The 6,061-nt window shown below is 44.8% G+C and overlaps 1 non-coding gene across 1 annotated transcript; it reads left to right on the forward strand.

Annotated features, from left to right (window-relative positions):
• The first annotated feature begins 2,320 nt into the window (after positions 1 to 2,320).
• TRNAT-UGU (transfer RNA threonine (anticodon UGU)) lies at positions 2,321 to 2,393 on the forward strand. The gene has a single exon. It is a non-coding gene; the product is annotated as a tRNA-Thr (tRNA).
• Positions 2,394 to 6,061: the final 3,668 nt, after the last annotated feature.

The raw sequence follows: 6,061 nt of genomic DNA on the forward strand, positions 1-6,061 counted from the left end.
CCTTTATCCTACAGCTCAAAAGTTAGAGTTGAGAGGAGAGGGGCCTTTTTTCTATCACATCCCATTGCGACTGCCGGCACACCCTATTCACCAGGGCTGTGAGGAGGGTTGGTGCAGGTGAAAATCGCTGGTGAAGCGCCACTTGCCAGAGACAGCACAGGATCAAGGGAATGGAGGTGGAACAGGAGGGAAAGAGGCAGGGCACAACCTTGAAAAGAATGATACAGCCGCTGCTGCTGCTGCTGCTGCTGCTAAGTCGCTTCAGTCGTGTCCAACTCTGTGCGACCCCAGAGACGGCAGCCCTCCAGGCTCCCCCGTCCCTGGGATTCTCCAGGCAAGAACACTGGAGTGGGTTGCCATTTCCTTCTCCAACAGGATGTGACAAAAACTGGTTATAACCAACTAGGTGCAAGATTGTGGAAGATTCAACTTCCGGTGGACCTTGAGCCTCATTATACACTCACTAGTGCCATGACCGTTCTGAGGCCAACCATAAAACATCAAGAGATGGGAATACCAGACCACCTTACCTGTCACATGAGAAATCTATTTGCAGGTCAAGAAGCAACAGAGAACCAGACATGGAACAAGGGACTGGTTCAAAATTGGGAAAGGAGTAAGTCAAGGCTGTATATTGACACCCTGCTTATTTAACTTATATACAGAGTTCATCATGTGAAAAGCTGGGCTGGATGAGTCACAGGAAAATAAAGGATGTTACAAAATTCCAACTTGGATGGAGAGGCCTTGGAAGTAAGGGAGGATGATGAGAAGACGTCTCCCAAAGCGGCTTCCTGATTTCTTCTGGCTCACAGAATGAACGTCATCGCAGATGTCATTCACTCAGCATTTATTGAGCACCTACTGTGTGCTAGACACTATTCTGGGTGCTAGGAATACAGCAGGGAGTAAAACAAAAACCCTTGGCCTCAAAGAACCAACATCCTAACCTGGAGAAATAATAAACATAATAGTAAGCACATTATCTAGTAGGAAAGGTTAGGTAAGTGGCATGGGGCAAAAGGGCAGATAAGGAGGACGGCGCAGCTTTAAGTAAGGGGTGGGAGGGTCTTGTTGTGAAAGGTAAGCAGAAGCCTGAAGGAGGTATAAGGGAGAGAAGCCCGCAGACCACTGGGAGCGCGCGATCCTCATCCTCTCCTTCACGCGGTGCTAGCTCCTGCTGCCGGCATGATTTCATGCCTTCAGTAAATAGTTAAGCAAAAGGAAATAAGGCTTCATTATCCAAATAGTTTTTAAAAAGAGCAGGGACAAGCTTTACTTACTCTAATGTCTAATAGTATGTATCAGATCAGATCAGTCGCTCAGTCGTGTCCAACTCTTTGCGACCCCAGGAATCGCAGCACGCCAGGCCTCCCTGTCCATCACCAACTCCCGGAGTTCACTCAGACTCACGTCCATCGAGTCAGTGAAGCCATCCAACCATCTCATCCTCTGTCGTCCCCTTCTCCTCTTGCCCCCAATCCCTCCCAGCACCAGAGTCTTTTCCAATGAGTCAACTCTTCGCATGAGGTGGCCAAAGTACTGGAGTTTCAGCTTTAGCATCATTCCTTCCAAAGAAATCCCAGGGCTGATCTACTTCAAAATGGACTGGTTGCATCTCCTTGCAGTCCAAGGGACTCTCAAGAGTCTTCTCCAACACCACAGTTCAAAAGCATCAATTCTTCGGCGCTCAGCCTTCTTCACAGTCCAACTCTCACATCCATACATGACCACAGGAAAACCATAGCCTTGACTAGAGGAACCTTTGTTGGCAAAGTAATGTCTCTGCTTTTGAATATGCTATCTAGGTTGGTCATAACTTTCCTTCCAAGGAGTAAGCGTCTTTTAATTTCATGGCTGCAGTCACCATCTGCAGTGATTTTGGAGCCCAGAAAAATAAAGTCTGAATAGTATGTAGTACATAATAAATATGTGTTGAATCAATTAATTCCTCCATAATCAATAGCTTAATAAGAACAGTACAACTTCCCTGTAAGTGTGAAACATGATACAAATTGTCATATAAACAACAGATTGGAGACTCTTTTAAGATGTAAAAGTACCGCTAGTAATATCAGAACACTATTATATTTTTGCTTTTTCCCTTCCAGCATTTACCTGTATCTATAACTTATCATAGGTATGATTTAGTGATTCGTAATCATAAACACATGGTTTTGAGGACGGATTTTTTTCTACTTCTGGTGTTGTTTTCGTAATTGCCATTGATAGAGGATGCACAGGCTAAGCTATTTTCCGACTGCCAGAAAGTAGTATTGTTTCCAATGTCCCTGAATTATAGCGCGCCAGGTAGCAAGGAGGCTCCATAGCTCAGTGGTTAGAGCACTGGTCTTGTAAACCAGGGGTCGCGAGTTCGATCCTCGCTGGGGCCTCTCACTCGCTCCTCTCATTTTTAAAATCGTCCCGTTGTAAATATGCCCCAAAATACAAAATTATTTCTGAAAACGTTACTTCTTGCAGGATTAAAAGTAACTGCTCCTGACATGCTTTACTGTGCTTTAGAACTGACCCGGAAGAGAAAATACCGGAATGCAACAAAGAGCAGGAAAAGGAAAAGCGGTCCTCGGCGACGCGGCGCTACCAGGACCTGGGGCCCAAGCTCCCGAAAAGGAGGCGCGAGGCTCCAGGGGTTTGTTCTCAAGCCCTGCAAAATCAGACTAGCACTGAGCCACAAAAGGGCAGGGGGGCGGCTGGCGCCCGGCACTCCTCCGCGGGCGGGGCGCGCGCGGAGGCGGAGTTGCGCCTGTAGTTGCACAGCGCAGCCGGCGAGCGGCGCTATGGCTAAGCGCCCACTCGCCTGTCCGCGGCCGGCTTGCGCCTTCTAAACCTATTCCCGGTACTCAGAGTGTGGCCAGCGTGGCCTGGACCGAGGCCGGCGCTGTGATGACACGTGGCAGCCCGGGCTTCGGAGCCCAGCCCTACCCCTTGGAGAGGAAGGGGGAGCGACTCCCAAAAATAAACAGTCCCGGTCTGCTTGGGAAGCCAAGTTTGGCAGCCGGTCCTATGTCTCCGTTTTTTTTCCCCCTGAATTGCAGAATGCCGCGTGACTTTTAAAGTCGCGAGAGCCTTTTCTGAATATATGATTCTCTCCACCCACCATTTCTTAATAAAGGATTGTTTGTAAGGAAGCCACTAGCCACTTGTGGCCCTTGACTGAGTGCCTGAAATGTGGATATTTCGGACTGAGATGTGCTGAAAGAATAAATTACACGTTGGATTTAGAAAATTTAGCACAGAAAAAGAGAACTATGCCGTTAGTAATTTTTCGTTGATTACATACTGGTGTAAAGCTGTCATATATTGTTCAGTCGCTCAGTTGTGTCTGACTCTTTGCGACCCCGTGGACTGCAGCAGGCGCGGGCGAGGCTTCCCTGTCCTTCACCATCTCCAGGAGCTTGCTGAAATTCGCATCCATGTAATATATTGGGTTAACTAAAATACATAGTTGCATTGCTTTTACCTATTTTTAATGAAAAATGCGAAAAATTAGAAACAGAAAAATTTTAGTTACAAGTGTGGCTTCCATTTGCAGCTCTCATTTCTGTTGGATGGTGCAGAATCCTGTGACCTTGAGTTCAAGTTAATTCTTAACCTGTGCCCATGCCAGGTAAACCTTTCATCTCTGGGTCTCCCAGAGCCAGTACTGTGCCTGGCAAGCAGTAACCATGGCATTGGTTGAGCTGAAATTACATACCTCCCTAACGTAATCTTAAACTCCACAAAAAACAAGAGAATGTATTTCTTAAACTGGGTTCATTTTGAGAATGATGTAACTGTAAGAATTTCTATCTTGGTTCCCAACATGTTAGCTTTAGAAAAACACACTTATCTTTTATTGGTTATTTAGACTTCCCTGGTGGCTTAGACGGTAAAGAATCTGCCTGCAATGCAGGAGACTGAGATTCAATACCTGGGTCTGTAAGATCCCCTGGAGACAAGAATGGCAACCCATTCCAGTGTTCTTGCCTGGGAAATCCCATGGACAGAGGAGTCTGATGGGCTATAGTCCATGGGGTCGAAAAGAGTCGGACACAGCTCAGTGACACTTACTTACTTACCCCTTTGTGAAAGTTCATGGGCATTGCCAGCCATCTTCCAGAAAACAAAGCCAATTGGCCAGAGAGGAATACCCTGCCTCTCCCCCAGGTTCCCAAGCATTTCAGGGCACCTATTCAGCTCCCGTCTCTAGACCCACTATCCTCCTGTTGAAAAGTTGTGTTCAGAAGGCCTTGAATTTGATGGATGTGGTCCTGTGCTTAGACACATGAACTCTGAACACCTTTCCCTCGGGACTTAAAACACTTTCAGACCATAACCTTTTTTTGTTTTAATTTAAGTATAGTTGATTTAAAATATTGCTTTATTTTCAGGTGCACAGAAACCTGTTTTTTTGTTTCTTGTTTTTTTGTTTTATGTAGTTTGTATCTATTAATCTCATGCTCCTAATTTATCCCTCCCCCTTTCATTTCTTAGTTCTAATGATTTTTGTGTGGAGTCTTTAAGGTTCTGTGTATAGAAGATCATGTCATCTGCAAATAATGACAGTTTTACCTCATCCCTTCCAATGTGGATACCTTTCATTTCTTTGTCTAGCCTGACTGCTGCGGCTTGAACTTCCGATACTGTCTTGAATAGAAGTGATTAATCCTTGTCTTGTTCCTGAATTTAGCAGGAAGGCTTTCAGGTTTTTACATTATTATGTTGGTTGTGGGTTTGTCATAAATGGCTTTTGTTGAGATAGGTTCTCTCTATAACCACTTTGGTGAGAGATTTTTATCATGAATGGATGTTGAATTTCATCAAATGCTTTTTCTGCACCTATTGAGATAATCAGGACTTTCCAGATTGCTCAGTGGTAAAGAATCTGTCTGCCAATACAGGGGACAGAGGTTCAATCCCTGGGTCAGGAAAATCCCCTGGAGTAGGAAATGGCAACCCACTCCAGCATTCTTGCCTGGGAAATCCCATGGACAGAGGAGCCTGGGGGGGTTACAGTCCATGGGGTCACAAGAGTCAGACTCAACTGAGTGACTGAGCATGCATTGAGATAATCATACGGTTTTTGTCTTTTCTTTTATTAATGTGGTGTATCACACTGATTGGTCTGCATATGTTAAACCACCCTTACAACTCTGGAGTGAATCCAACTTGATCCTATTGTATGATCTTTCTTATGTATTGTTGGATTCAGTTCGCTAAAATTCTGTTGAACATTTTTGCATTCATATGCATTAAATAGGGCCAGACGCACACGTCTTTAAAGAAAGATTGTACAGGGAAAAAAGTGAAACAGAGTGAGCGCATATATCTGTTCCAAAGGTTAGATCCAGTCTCCCTGAACTGAAGCAAGATTTTCAGTGATGCAGAGAGTAAGCCCTCCCATCGTTTCGTTGATGTCTTCATCTGAGAAGCTAAAAGTGTAAAATGTTAGGGTTGGTCGGACCTGAAATTCATTTTTATGCTAGAGAGTGTGTACAAATATCCTAGAGAGTATATACAAAGAACGTCACCTGCCATTTCAGTAAACAAGCGATGCTGTGGCCATCCAGCTGTCAGCCGCTGCAGCCACCCCTGACGCTACACCTTCAGGGGAATTCAGGCTGGAGAAAAACAAGATACTGGCTCTCGATAGTTAAGATGCATATCTAAGGAGTAATTTCAATAAACCCAGACTCTTTTGCATCTTCCCATACATAGAAAAGCATTGAGATCTTTAACATGAGATGTCCATTTTTGTGTGTGATTAGCATTAATCTTTTGATGTTCAACCACATGTTGTTCATCTGTTTTCAACAAAAACTCCTATAAACCCTGGCTCCTCCCTTACCTCTTGGGAACAGTCACTCGGAGCTATCTGAGAGGCTGCTATCCTGAGCTATAAAAGCCTGCCAAATAAAATATAACTCTCAACTTTCATCCATGCAATTTTTTTCAGTCAGCAAGAGTGATCATAAGAGCTACAAAGGTAAGCGAAAGTAAAGCAGAGCAAAACCATGAGATGGGGTAAAGGAAGGTGGATACGTGCATGCTCAGTCACTCA

Source organism: Bubalus kerabau, chromosome 5 (genome assembly GCF_029407905.1).
Source record: "Bubalus kerabau isolate K-KA32 ecotype Philippines breed swamp buffalo chromosome 5, PCC_UOA_SB_1v2, whole genome shotgun sequence".
NCBI classification, from domain to species: Eukaryota; Metazoa; Chordata; class Mammalia; order Artiodactyla; family Bovidae; genus Bubalus; species Bubalus kerabau.